The sequence below is a fragment of the Dendropsophus ebraccatus genome, chromosome 7, assembly GCF_027789765.1.
Source record: "Dendropsophus ebraccatus isolate aDenEbr1 chromosome 7, aDenEbr1.pat, whole genome shotgun sequence".
Classification (NCBI taxonomy): domain Eukaryota; kingdom Metazoa; phylum Chordata; class Amphibia; order Anura; family Hylidae; genus Dendropsophus; species Dendropsophus ebraccatus.
In genome coordinates this window covers 4,048,154-4,063,652 of record NC_091460.1, presented here as the reverse complement: position 1 = coordinate 4,063,652, position 15,499 = coordinate 4,048,154, and the positions used below count along the sequence as shown (strand labels likewise).

The 15,499-nt window shown below is 44.1% G+C and overlaps 1 protein-coding gene across 5 annotated transcripts in view; it reads right to left on the bottom strand.

The window, feature by feature from the left end:
• Positions 1-15,499, bottom strand: part of LOXL3 (lysyl oxidase like 3) — an 86,470-nt gene that overhangs the window by 39,833 nt on the left and 31,138 nt on the right. The window contains exon 1 of one of the 5 annotated variants that reach the window (XM_069977052.1): positions 11,847-11,869. The exons of the other annotated variants lie outside the window; for them this stretch is intronic. The gene's annotated coding sequence lies outside the window, so the exon portion shown is untranslated. Of the gene's footprint in view, positions 1-11,846; positions 11,870-15,499 lie in introns of those variants that run through there. 5 annotated transcript variants of the gene reach the window in all.

Here is a 15,499-nt window from a genome sequence, read left to right as displayed (position 1 = left end):
GATGGTTGACCTCAGGGAGATCAACCAAAAAACACCACAGAAACCCATCACAGGTCTCGACGTGAGTGTATTCTAGTACATTGCCCCCTGGGAAATCAAATATGCAAAAGAACACTTCAGAGACACCATCACAGGTCACAACGTAGTGAGCTAGCCAGACCTTTCCTCCGGGAAGGAACAACCAAGCCAAGGAATGTGTCCAGTTAAGGAGACCACCCAAGCAAGGTATCCATCCACAGACAGCTGTTTCGGGGTATTGGCTAGTTCACTACGTTGTGACCTGTAATGGTGTCTCTGGAGTGTTCTTTTGCATATTTGATTTTCCAGGGGGCAATGTACTAGAATACACTCACATCGAGACCTGTGATGGGTTTCTGTGGTGTTTTTTGGTTGATCTCCCTGAGGTCAACCATCATCCCTTTTTGAATTTCTGAAACCAGTTGATTTGAAAGAAAAATTTATTTCACTGGAGTATCCCTTTATTGGTTTAGGGCAGTGGTGCTAAACCTGCTGCCCTCCAGCTGTTCCAGAACTACATGTCCCATCATGCACGGACAGCCAAAACAGACTAGAAAGAGAACATCAATCCAAAAAGTATCCGTAGCACTCAAGCTCGTAAAATCAAGATCCTTTATTTTTCACGAACACATATACATCCAAAAGATACACACCACATCCTGCAGGACATACAGCAGCTGACAAGTATGGGAAGATGTGAAATTTTTTTAATAGAAGTAAATTACAAATCTCTTGCAGAAAATTATGAAAGAAAAAAAATAAACTTGTGTCCAGACCAGCATAATAAGATCTGCCCATAGCAGCACAATAATGGTACACTACATAGAGCACAGACTGGAGGATCTATGTGGCTTAGGCTCTGTATACAGCAGGCTCCTCGGGACACACTCACAGCTGACATCACTCCCAGCCTCGGGCCTCCTTATTGGGTCTCTGATCTGATTCACGTCTCAGCTGGTCAGACAGAACAAAATGTTCCCTCAGGGCTCTGATCCAAGCAAGGAAAGAATCCCAGGAATTCTAGAATATTCATTACAGACACAGAAATACAAGATTACAGAAATGGCGATCCAGGTATAGAAGAAGCCAGGAGCTGCTGAGGGATGTAACGTCTGGGGGAGCCTGGATGTCAGATCTGTAGGTGAACATAGGATCCATCACAGAGACCGATGGCCAAGACTGCTTACTATGGAGGAAGGACAAGGAGATCACTCCAAGCCACAAGCCCAGGACGACAAGCAATTTGTAGGGTCTTTGATATCTTGGACTTAAACAGACATGTCCGCCTCCAACATGACTCATGGAAAAGTAATAAAGCGGGAGCTGCAGTAAAGTAACAACTCACACAAGGCTCCGTGCCCATAGTGTGACCGCTCTTACAGTATATACCCCATAGTGTGACCGCTCTTACAGTATATACACTCCATAGTGTGACCGCTCTTACAGTATATACCCCATAGTGTGACCGCTCTTACAGTATATACCCCATAGTGTGACCGCTCTTACAGTATATACACCATAGTGTGACCGCTCCTACAGTATATACACCCCATAGTGTGACCGCTCTTACAGTATATACACCATAGTGTGACCGCTCTTACAGTATATACACCATAGTGTGACCGCTCTTACAGTATAGACCCCATAGTGTGACCGCTCTTACAGTATATACACCATAGTGTGACCGCTCTTACAGTATAGACCCCATAGTGTGACCGCTCTTACAGTATATACCCCATAGTGTGACCGCTACTACAGTATATACACCATAGTGTGACCGCTCTTACAGTATATACACTCCATAGTGTGACCGCTCTTACAGTATATACACCATAGTGTGACCGCTCTTACAGTATATACCCCATAGTGTGACCGCTCTTACAGTATATACCCCAGTGTGACAGCTCTTACAGTATACACCCCATAGTGTGACCGCTCTTACAGTATATACACCATAGTGTGACCGCTCTTACAGTATATACACCATAGTGTGACCGCTCCTACAGTATATACCCTATAGTGTGACCGCTCTTACAGTATATACCCCATAGTGTGACCGCTCTTACAGTATATATATACCATAGTGTGACCGCTCTTACAGTATAGACCCCATAGTGTGACCGATCTTACAGTATATACACCATAGTGTGACCGCTCTTACAGTATATATACCATAGTGTGACCGCTCTTACAGTATATACTCCATAGTGTGACCGCTCTTACAGTATATACACCCCATAGTGTGACCGCTCTTACAGTATATACACCATAGTGTGACCGCTCTTACAGTATATATACCATAGTGTGACCGCTCTTACAGTATATACTCCATAGTGTGACCGCTCTTACAGTATATACACCCCATAGTGTGACCGCTCTTACAGTATATACACCATAGTGTGACCGCTCTTACAGTATATACACCATAGTGTGACCGCTCTTACAGTATATACCCCATAGTGTGACCGCTCTTACAGTATATACACCATAGTGTGACCGCTCTTACAGTATATACACCATAGTGTGACCGCTCTTACAGTATATACCCCATAGTGTGACCGCTCTTACAGTATATACCCCATAGTGTGACCGCTCTTACAGTATATACACCATAGTGTGACCGCTCTTACAGTATATACACCATAGTGTGACCTCTCTTACAGTATATACCCCACAGTGTGACCGCTCTTACAGTATATACACCATAGTGTGACCGCTCTTACAGTATATACTCCATAGTGTGACCGCTCTTACAGTATATACACCATAGTGTGACCGCTCTTACAGTATATACACCATAGTGTGACCGCTCTTACAGTATATACACCATAGTGTGACCGCTCTTACAGTATATACTCCATAGTGTGACCGCTTACAGTATATACTCCATAGTGTGACCGCTCTTACAGTATAGACTCTATAGTGTGACCGCTCTTACAGTATATACCCCATAGTGTGACCGCTCTTACAGTATATACACCATAGTGTGACCGCTCTTACAGTATATACCCCATAGTGTGACCGCTCTTACAGTATATACACCATAGTGTGACCGCTCTTACAGTATATACACCATAGTGTGACCGCTCTTACAGTATATACCCCATAGTGTGACCGCTCATACAGTATATACCCCATAGTGTGACCGCTCTTACAGTATATACACCATAGTGTGACCGCTCTTACAGTATATACACCATAGTGTGACCGCTCTTACAGTATATACACACCATAGTGTGACCGCTCTTACAGTATACACCATAGTGTGACCGCTCTTACAGTATATACACCATAGTGTGACCTCTCTTACAGTATATACACCATAGTGTGACCGCTCTTACAGTATATACACCATAGTGTGACCGCTCTTACAGTATATACACCAAAGTGTGACCGCTCTTACAGTATATACACCATAGTGTGACCTCTCTTACAGTATATACACCATAGTGTGACCGCTCTTACAGTATATACCCCATAGTGTGACCGCTCTTACAGTATATACACCATAGTGTGACCTCTCTTACAGTATATACACCATAGTGTGACCGCTCTTACAGTATATACCCCATAGTGTGACCGCTCTTACAGTATATACACCATAGTGTGACCGCTCTTACAGTATATACACCATAGTGTGACCGCTCTTACAGTATATACACCATAGTGTCACCGCTCTTACAGTATATACCCCATAGTGTGACCGCTCTTACAGTATATACACCCCATAGTGTGACCGCTCTTACAGTATATACACCATAGTGTGACCGCTCTTACAGTATATACCCCATAGTGTGACCGCTCTTACAGTATATACCCCATAGTGTGACCGCTCTTACAGTATATACCCCATAGTGTGACCGCTCTTACAGTATATACACCATAGTGTGACCGCTCTTACAGTATATACCCCATAGTGTGACCGCTCTTACAGTATATACCCCACAGTGTGACTGCTCTTACAGTATATACCCCATAGTGTGACCGCTCTTACAGTATATACACCATAGTGTGACCGCTCTTACAGTATATACCCCATAGTGTGACCGCTCTTACAGTATATACCCCATAGTGTGACCGATCTTACAGTATATACACCATAGTGTGACCCCTCTTACAGTATATACCCCATAGTGTGACCACTCTTACAGTATATACACCATAGTGTGACCGCTCTTACGGTATATACCCCATAGTGTGACCGCTCTTACGGTATATACCCCATAGTGTGACCGCTCTTACAGTATATACCCCATAGTGTGACCGCTCTTACAGTATATACACCCCATAGTGTGACCGCTCTTACAGTATATACACCATAGTGTGACCGCTCTTACAGTATATAAACCATAGTGTGACCGCTCTTACAGTATATACCCCATAGTGTGACCGCTCTTACAGTATATACACCATAGTGTGACCGCTCTTACAGTATATACCCCATAGTGTGACCGCTCTTACAGTATATACACCCCATAGTGTGACCGCTCTTACAGTATATACACCTTAGTGTGACCGCTCTTACAGTATATACTCCATAGTGTGACCGCTCTTACAGTATATACACCATAGTGTGACCGCTCTTACAGTATATACACCATAGTGTGACCGCTCTTACAGTATATACACCATAGTGTGACCGCTCTTACAGTATATACACCATAGTGTGACCCCTCTTACAGTATATACACTATAGTGTGACCGCTCTTACAGTATATACCCCATAGTGTGACCGCTCTTACAGTATATACACCATAGTGTGACCACTCTTACAGTATATACACTATAGTGTGACCGCTCTTACAGTATATACCCCATAGTGTGACCGCTCTTACAGTATATACACCCCATAGTGTGACCGCTCTTACAGTATATACCCCATAGTGTGACCGCTCTTACAGTATATACACCATAGTGTGACCGCTCTTACAGTATATACTCCATAGTGTGACCGCTCTTACAGTATATACCCCATAGTGTGACCGCTCTTACAGTATATACCCCATAGTGTGACCGCTCTTACAGTATATACTCCACAGTGTGACCGCTCTTACAGTATATACCCCATAGTGTGACCGCTCTTACAGTATATACCCCATAGTGTGACCGCTCTTACAGTATATACTCCATAGTGTGACCGCTCTTACAGTATATACTCCATAGTGTGACCGCTCTTACAGTATATACACCATAGTGTGACCACTCTTACAGTATATACACTATAGTGTGACCGCTCTTACAGTATATACCCCATAGTGTGACCGCTCTTACAGTATATACCCCATAGTGTGACCGCTCTTACAGTATATACTCCATAGTGTGACCGCTCTTACAGTATATACACCATAGTGTGACCACTCTTACAGTATATACACTATACTGTGACCGCTCTTACAGTATATACCCCATAGTGTGACCGCTCTTACAGTATATACACCCCATAGTGTGACCGCTCTTACAGTATATACCCCATAGTGTGACCGCTCTTACAGTATATACACCATAGTGTGACCGCTCTTACAGTATATACCCCATAGTGTGACCGCTCTTACAGTATATACCCCATAGTGTGACCGCTCTTACAGTATATACTCCACAGTGTGACCGCTCTTACAGTATATACCCCATAGTGTGACCGCTCTTACAGTATATACCCCATAGTGTGACCGCTCTTACAGTATATACCCCATAGTGTGACCGCTCTTACAGTATATACCCCATAGTGTGACCTCTCTTACAGTATATACCCCATAGTGTGACCGCTCTTACAGTATATATACCATAGTGTGACCGCTCTTACAGTATATACCCCATAGTGTGACCGCTCTTACAGTATATACACCCCATAGTGTGACCGCTCTTACAGTATATACACCATAGTGTGACCGCTCTTACAGTATATACACCATAGTGTCACCGCTCTTACAGTATATACACTCCATAGTGTGACCGCTCTTACAGTATATACTCCATAGTGTGACCGCTCTTACAGTATATACCCCATAGTGTGACCGCTCTTACAGTATATACAACATAGTGTGACCGCTCTTACAGTATATACACCACAGTGTGACCGCTCTTACAGTATATACCCCATAGTGTGACCGCTCTTACAGTATATACCCCATAGTGTGACCGCTCTTACAGTATATACAACATAGTGTGACCGCTCTTACAGTATATACACCACAGTGTGACCGCTCTTACAGTATATACACCACAGTGTGACCGCTCTTACAGTATAGACTCTATAGTGTGACCGCTCTTACAGTATATACACCATAGTGTGACCGCTCTTACAGTATAGACTCTATAGTGTGACCGCTCTTACAGTATATACACCACAGTGTGACCGCTCTTACAGTATAGACTCTATAGTGTGACCGCTCTTACAGTATATACCCCATAGTGTGACCGCTCTTACAGTATAGACTCCATAGTGTGACCGCTCTTACAGTATATACCCCATAGTGTGACCGCTCTTACAGTATATACTCCATAGTGTGACCGCTCTTACAGTATATACCCCATAGTGTGACCGCTCTTACAGTATAGACTCCATAGTGGCCAGAATAATCTATTATCTTCCATGACTCCATCTTGTATCTCACTATTCGTCCACTATATTCCCGGAGGGGTTTCTTCTGCTATGTAACATGATGGCTCTTTTGTCATCTGCTCTGTTATGTTCTGTGTCAGGATCCTCAGCTCCAACCAGTGATGTCTGCACATACTGCGGGTATAGATGTGTCTTGAAGCTGGAGACTGGGGGTCGATATGTCTCATTTCTTGCTTCTTCAGGTATATAGAACCTTCTTTATGTTGACTCGGCCTGTCCTGCCGTAACCTTTATAAACATCCAGCTCTCGCTGCCCTCTAGAGCCCGCCATCTACTTTGGCCATCTAAAATGTCCACAAGGGTTTACTAAATATCTACTGACTAGTGCCTTAATGTTCACACTGTCTTTCCCCACTCCATCCACAATCAGCACGCGTGCATACACATTGATTTCGATAGCATGTGAACACGTTGAAGTATTGTATTGCGAGATCAGTTTATTCCTCGCAGCATGATGGCATCTTAGGGCCCTAATACGCAGGGCGATTATCCTGTGAATTATAGTCAAACATTAATCATCATGCAGCAACAATCAAACGACCAACGTGAAATCGTTCATATGGTGCTGACACTAAAATCATCGTTCAGGAATCCTTTGCTGTAATTCTGCATTCGTTCTCTAATCGTTCAGTGTAATTCCACTTTGTTTCTCCATTTGCTGGGATCAGATGCAGCAAACGATTGTAGTAACAATCATAACTAACGACTATCATTCTGTGTAATATGGTGAATGATTTCAGGTCAACGATAAACGTTAAAAATCGCTTTGTCTGTTAGGTTTCTGCAGAGGTCGCCAATTGATGACCTCCCTCCTCCCCATCTTGCTTCTGGCTTCAACCTGGGCTTTTATTTCAGCATCCACCAAGGTACACAAAATACTGGCTGGCCTTCGGGCTGCATGGAATTGAGGAATCTGATGGCCACCCACCCCCCGAGACATTTGGGTGACACTGCCTAAAAAAGTACTGCACCCTGAAAAGATGCAATGACATAAAACACGAGCAGTGATGGCACAGTGCTAAATAAATAACGCCGTCCACTGTGAGATCCATCCCGGACATCCATATGGAGCTAAAAATTCCTCATATTGCTGAGGGGTAAACAGAGGCGAGCGTGCGTCAAATAGTGTGGAAGAGAAGCGCGTGTAATGTGTCATCACAAAATAGGATCAGTTTTCCCACCAATGAAGATTGGAGAGGGGGGTAATATTTACCTGTCAGACAGAATCTTTACAACATTCCAGATAATCACATTGTCAGATTTTTAAAGAATTATTCACTATTTTATTCCATGAAACAAGAATTAGATGCAATAGAAGAGAAGTTCCTATTTAGTGGAAATAGCTCTCACACCTGTTCTAAGGCTCCTTGACTGAGTGAGACTTGACTTGAAGGGACATCTCTTTGTTCAAGAGATGTGAGAAGTATTTTGCATATCCTTTCTCCCCAGATTATTCAGTAGAGCAGCATTGGTCTGTAAGGGTCCTATTACACAGGATGATTATCGTGTGAAAAATCGTTATATCATTTGAATATAACCGATAATTGTTCTGTGTAATTGCAGGCAACGATTGAAAAATCGTTTGTATGTCGTTGATTTAGATCTGATCCTAAAATTATCGTTAATCGTTCGCTGTAATTCCGCATTTTTTCACTAATCGTTCAGTGTAATTGCACATGGTTTATTATTTTGCTGGGATTAGAATGAGTAAACAATCATAGTAAAGATCGCAATAACGATCGTAGTAAGGATCGTAACTAACGACCATCGTTCTGTGTAATATGGTGAACGATTTCAGATTAACGATAAACAATCTCTTTTGCAATCGTTTAGCGTTATGGTGCGTTTACACGAAACGATAATTGGCCCGATCGTACGATTAAAGATGTCAGAGTAACGATTTTTTTTTCATAACAATCAGCGTTTAGACGGTACGATATATCGTACGGAAAATCTTTTGCGATCGTTTTGCGCTTAAGCTTAAGTGTATCTCGCACATTGGTTAAATCGGCGAACGACTGTTCACACGGAACGATCTACAAATTTTTTGCGAACGACGATTTGATAACATGTTGAAAGATCAAAATGAACGATTTCTCGTTCGTCGTTTGATCGTTCGCTGCGTTTACACGTGCGATTATCGTTCGAATTCAATCGTGTAAATGCACCATTAGTCGTTAAAAATCGCTCTGTGTAATAGGACCCTAAGTCTCCACATGTCTTTAAGACGGGCTCTCCTTAAGGAGAGTCACTAACCTTTGACCCTCTTTGGTGGAGTAACCTTTGTTTGCAGTGGTCGGACGTGGACGTGCAGTGGAGGCCTTGACCAGGTTTGCAGACACTGTAGGAGGGATTGTGTCCCCCTCCTCCATACACATCTTCTCCATATCGTTCGAGTTTCGGGGCTGCTGCTGCTCCCTCCCTCCAAAAATTTTCTATTGGGTTCAGGTGTGGGGACTGGCAGCCACTCTAGGACCTTGAAATGCTTCTTAGGGAGCTGCTTCTTAGCTGCCTTGGCTGTGTGGTCATTGTCTTGCTGGAAGACCAAGCCACCACCCATCTTCAATGCTCTAAAGGCCCCTATACACCTTCAGTAAGGCTGGTATTACACGGGCCGACAGGGGCCCAATAACTGTAAACGAGCGCCGATCTGCTAGATCGGCGCTCGTTTACTGGGCCTATTACACGACCCGATAATCGTTTAACAAGGGCTGCAAGGACATCGTTACCAATGTCCTTGCAGCCATTGCTTAAACTATATACTTTACCTATCCACGCTCCAGGGTCCGCTTCTCCTCAGGTCTCGCGTGATCTAGCTTCAGAGCGGTCTGTCAGCTGACAGGCCGCTCTGAAGCTAAAGCACGCGGGACCCGGGGAGAAGCGGACCGCAGGAGCAGCCCTGGAGCGTGGATAGGCAATGTATATCGTCAGTCGCGGGCCGCACATGGCTATTACACGTAGAGGTGCACGGTAGGCGCCCAACAATTATAGGTTCTAACCTATATCAACGATCAGCCGATGATCATCTTCGGCGGATCGCTCTATTTGTTACACAGAGCGATAATCGGCCGAATCGGGCCGATTATCGTTCCATGTAATAGTACCCTAACTGACGGCCAAATGATCTAGCTGTGAGCTCTCTCTGCCTTCCCCATCCATAGAAACATTCGGGACGGGCCACAGTGAGGCTTATCTCTTTCTGAACAAAGGGGCCGGCAGTAAATGGAAAATTACCACCAACATCATCTGCCAATGGTTGTTCTAGAAGGCCCCATAGACCTTAATCTGGTGGTTGAAGCTAAGGTGTATAGGCCTTTACTGAGGGAAGGAGGTCGTTGACCAAAATCTTGTGATACGTGCCCCATCCATGTTCCCTTCAATACGGTGCAGTTGTCCTGTCCCCTTTGCAGAAAAGCCCCCAAAATATGATGTTTCAATGCATCACGGTTGGGACTGTGTTCTATTTTGATCTCATCTGACCACATGACCTTCTCCCATTTGTCCTCTGGATCATCCAGATGGTCACTGGTGACTTCACACCGGCCTGGACATGGGACCTTGCATACCCTGCAGGATTTTAATCCATGGTGGTATACTGTTGTTTCAGCTCTCTTCAGGTCAGTGACCATGTCCTCCTGTATAGTTCTGGGCTGATTTCTGACCTTTTCCACTTTTCCAGAATCTTCCTTACCCCACAAGGTGAGATCTTGCATGAAGCTCCAACCAAGTAAGATTAAAGTCATCCTGTGTTTTTTCCATTTTAAATAATTGAGGCAACAGTTGTTGCTGTCTCACCAAGCTGCTTGACTATTGTCCTGTAGGCCATCCCAGCCTTGTGCAGGTCTACAGCTTTGTTCCTGGTGTCCTTAGACAGCTCCTTGATCTTGGCTATGATGGAGAGGCTGGATTATGATGAGTGTGTGGTCAGTTGATTATTACACAGGTAACAAGATGACCCAGGGGCAGGTAATCCACATAATAAGAGAAGAGTAAGAGGAGCTTCCTGCTGGTTAGTCAGTGATCAAGTACATATTCCATGTAATATAATGTAAAATTAATTACTTAAAAATCATACAATGTGATATTGTGGAATTTTGTTTAATAGATTCTGTTTCTCCCAGGAAAAAGTGACCGACCAGAAATATTACACCCTCTCTATTCTTTGTAGGTGGGAAAACTTGCAAAATCGGCAGTGTATCAAATCAAAACTTTATTTTCCCCACTGTAGGATTCAAGCCCTAGTGAGATCAAAATGTATCACCTCTACATAGAATCTTAGCCTTAGTGATATCAGGATCTTAGGTCACCACTTAAAGGGGGTATCTCACACCTTCACACTGCCATGGTCTGAAACAAGAGGCCTGGGCCAGTCCTGAGCATACTCTCTGTACTGTACATGACCACTACCAATGCTTCTAGTAAGTGAACAGAAACTACAGTACATAGGGGGTCTCCTTACCTGGATGGATGGGGTCTCTGTGCTATAAGCCTGGCAGGGGGTCTCCTTACCTGGATGGATGGGGTCTCTGTGCTATAAGCCTGGCAGGGGGTCTCCTTACCTGGATGGATGGGGTCTCTGTGCTATAAGCCTGGCAGGGGGTCTCCTTACCTAGATGGATGGGGTCTCTGTGCTAGAAGCCTGGCAGGGGGTCTCCTTACCTGGATGGATGGGGTCTCTGTGCTAGAAGCCTGGCAGGGGGTCTCCTTACCTGGATGGATGGGTTATCTGTGCTAGAAGCCTGGCAGGGGGTCTCCTTACTTGGATGGATGGGGTCTCTGTGCTAGAAGCCTGGCAGGCGGTCTCCTTACCTGGATGGATGGGGTCTCTGTGTTATAAGCCTGGCAGGGGGTCTCCTTACCTGGATGGATGGGTTATCTGTGCTAGAAGCCTGGCAGGGGGTCTCCTTACTTGGATGGATGGGGTCTCTGTGCTAGAAGCCTGGCAGGGGGTCTCCTTACCTGGATGGATGGGTTATCTGTGCTAGAAGCCTGGCAGGGGGTCTCCTTACTTGGATGGATGGGTTATCTGTGCTAGAAGCCTGGCAGGGGGTCTCCTTACCTGGATGGATGGGGTCTCTGCGTTATAAACCTGGCAGGGGGTCTCCTTACTTGGATTGATGGGGACTGTGCACTATAAGCCTGGCAGGGGGTCTCCTTACTTGGATGGATGGGGTCTCTGTGCTAGAAGCCTGGCAGGGGGTCTCCTTACCTGGATGGATGGGGTCTCTATATATCACCACTGAGGAGTGGGTCACCAGAGACACTGATCTCTTTCCATGTGTTCGGGACCTACTGTCAGGGCTGCTTGACCTAAATTCCATGCAAAAACAGGCAAAATCCCAAGATCCTGACATGTATAATTATAGCGTTCCACACAAATTCCACACAGCGCCCTAATGTAAGAACCTGATGTGGGGGGAGTAATGACACGTAACAATCTCATGCTGGAAGATCTAGAATACAGAATGAGCAGAGCTGAATATATCACTGGACTCATGTTGTACCTGATCACATCAGCCATGAGGTGCGGACATACACGATTCCAGCCATTGGCCTTTGTGTGAAGCCTTTGTACTATGGCTGTCCACCTAACAGTGCAGTCTATGTCAGTCAGTATACATGTAACAGTGCAGTCTATGTCAGTCAGTATACATGTAACAGTGCAGTCTATGTCAGTCAGTATACATGTAACAATGCAGTCTATGTCAGTCAGTATACATGTAACAGTGCAGTCTATGTCAGTCAGTATACATGTAACAGTGCAGTCTAAGTCAGTATGCATGTAACAGTGCAGTCTATGTCAGTCAGTATACATGTAACAATGCAGTCTATGTCAGTCAGTATACATGTAACAGTGCAGTCTATGTCAGTCAGTATGCATGTAACTGCAGTCTATGTCAGTCAGTATACATATAACAGAGCAGTCTATGTCAGTCAGTATACATGTAACAGTGCAGTCTATGTCAGTCAGTATACATATAACAGTGCAGTCTATGTCAGTCAGTATACATATAACAGAGCAGTCTATGTCAGTCAGTATACATGTAACAGTGCAGTGTGTCAGTCAGTATACATGTAACAGTGCAGTGTGTCAGTCAGTATACATGTAACAGTGCAGTCTATGTCAGTCAGTATACATATAACAGTGCAGTCTATGTCAGTCAGTATACATGTAACAGTGCAGTCTATGTCAGTCAGTATACATATAACAGTGCAGTCTATGTCAGTCAGTATACATGTAACAGTGCAGTCTATGTCAGTCAGTATACATATAACAGTGCAGTCTATGTCAGTCAGTATACATATAACAGTGCAGTCTATGTCAGTTAGTATACATATAACAGAGCAGTCTATGTCAGTCAGTATACATGTAACAGTGCAGTCTATGTCAGTCAGTATACATGTAACAGAGCAGTCTATGTCAGTCAGTATACATGTAACAGTGCAGTCTATGTCAGTCAGTATACATGTAACAGTGCACGTACACATATCCACACGTTAGTTATATGTTATGTATACTGTCCCGGTATGCTGATAGATGCCAGAATCCCGATGGCTTTCCGTGTGCAGACACATCTGAGGGCTGTGGCGTGACAATGTTATAGGCCTGTTACACAGATGTGTGGGACTGTGTCCTCAGGCCATCTCCTCATCAATATCTCAGCCCAATGTCTTCTCACGTTATCAGTGCCTCTGTCTCCTCCTCCTTAATTCCTGGCTTCAGCACCCACATCATCATCTCTGAAGGCCTTCCATCTGTCTTTACTCCCTACACTTAGGATCCTATTAGATGCGGCAATTTTTTGCTTTCTCCGATTAAAGATAAACAGTTACAAATGAGCACTATTGCAAATTAACTAAAATTGTTCACCAAAATACATGGAACAATAGTTGTTAGTTGAAATTGTTCTTGCAGCTGTCCTATCCTCAGTTATCATTCATTGTGTACATACCCCGAAAGATTAGCCAACAATTAACAATGGTTTTAGGGTCAGCCCAAAAGATGTGATGAACGCCACACGAACAGCTTCCGGTTAATCGTTTGATTGTTGCCTGCATACATATATGAAGATTATTGCTTGCATTAAAAAAGATAACAGTTTTTTGCACAGTAATTGCCCCGTGTAATAGGGTCCTTAGTCTGACTTGCTTCTTTCGAGTTCAGACTTCTCTAGACACCTTCCATTGTGTGTCTGCAGCCACAGTGTCAGTACAGGAAAGCATGACTGCTCCCACGCTGGAGCTCTATAATGCGCTCTTACATTGAAAAATCTTTTCCATAACTGTTTTGCAGATCACAGGTCTGACCATGAACAGAATATTACCCTGATCACCCCTCAGTGTGGCTACAGTGTATAGTATAGCTATAGCGTTCTTACAGCAAAGACTCATAGGAAGGCTTCCTAACTATGAGGACATAAGAGACAGATCTCTAGAGGTGCTTCGCATAGTGTGACTGCAGCTCTATACATCCATTCAGCGATCAGTTATGTCTCCCACCTGCCGCCAGTCCTCCCCGTACACAGGAATGTTCAGCATGGCTGAGCGTTCTGGTGTTCTCTATGGGGAGAGGTAACACAGAGCTCTGGCTGCGGCTTATCTTTCCCAGAACAAAGGGTGGGGATTTTCTCACATCATCATCACATCATTTGGGGGGGCTGAACCAAGAGCAAGTAGCGGGTCCAGACGTCTAAAGGCCGTATTACACATAGCGATTATCATGTAAAGATTCGCAATAACAAACCATCGCTAATGAAAACTAGTAGCAAACAATTCTGAGGTTATTACTTTACCGATTGCTGTTATGCACGATCGTTTTGCGTCGACATATGGTCGCTAATCGTTCCTTATGAAAAACCACCACAGTAATGATAACTGCAAAACGTACCCTTTACACCTGTGTAGAGAAGTCATAATGCAAAAAGGGAGTGACTGAAATGAGAAATGAGAAATGAGAAATGACAAAAATGGGGACTAGAGATGAGGGAACCAGGTTCGGGTTCGAGTCGATCCGAACCCAAACGATCGGCATGTGATTACCTGGGGCTGCTGAACTTGGATAAAGCTCTAAGGTTGTCTGGAAAACATGGATACAGCCAATGACTATATCCATGATTTCCACATAGCCTTAGGGCTTTATCCAACTTCAGCAGCCACCGCTAATCACATGCCGAACGTTCAGGTTCGGATCGACTCGAGCTGCTCCAGGTTCCCTCATCTCTAATGGGGACCTTAATTCTACAGTGGACATCCCCAATGTGCTTTTAGGGCTTATTCCCATGTCCCGTATTCCACAGACGCTGCGGATGGGGAATCCCTGTAGTGGACTCTTTTACCACCCGGCATCATGTATCAGTATTACTGGGAGCAGGGAAAGTGTTTGAATCTTCGCAGCACGGTAATGAAGCAGACACGTGGCTGTGTGATTTCAGTGTTGTGAAAATTCAAACACCTTCCCTGCTCCCAGTAATATACTGATACATGACGGGGAAAGAATCCACTAAAGGGCGTCCCCGTCTGTAGGGGATGTGGGAATAAGCCCTAACAGTAAAGAATCATTCCTATAATTCTAGATGTACGTAGATACCTGACATAGTGTGACTGCAGACCACAATGTCTCTGCCCTTACTGTAAAGTGTGACTGCTCCATAATGTGCTGTTACAGTTAAGAATCCTTCCTATAATTCTAGATCTATATAGACACCTTCCATAGGGTAAGTATACAAATAAGTCGAAGGTGACAAAAATATAAAGTAATAGAAAAATCACAGTACATTACTATCCATTGATTATGTCCATAAGTAGGACACCCTAACTGCACCAAAAAGTTGTGAAGATCCATATTAAAAAGTATAAATCTTT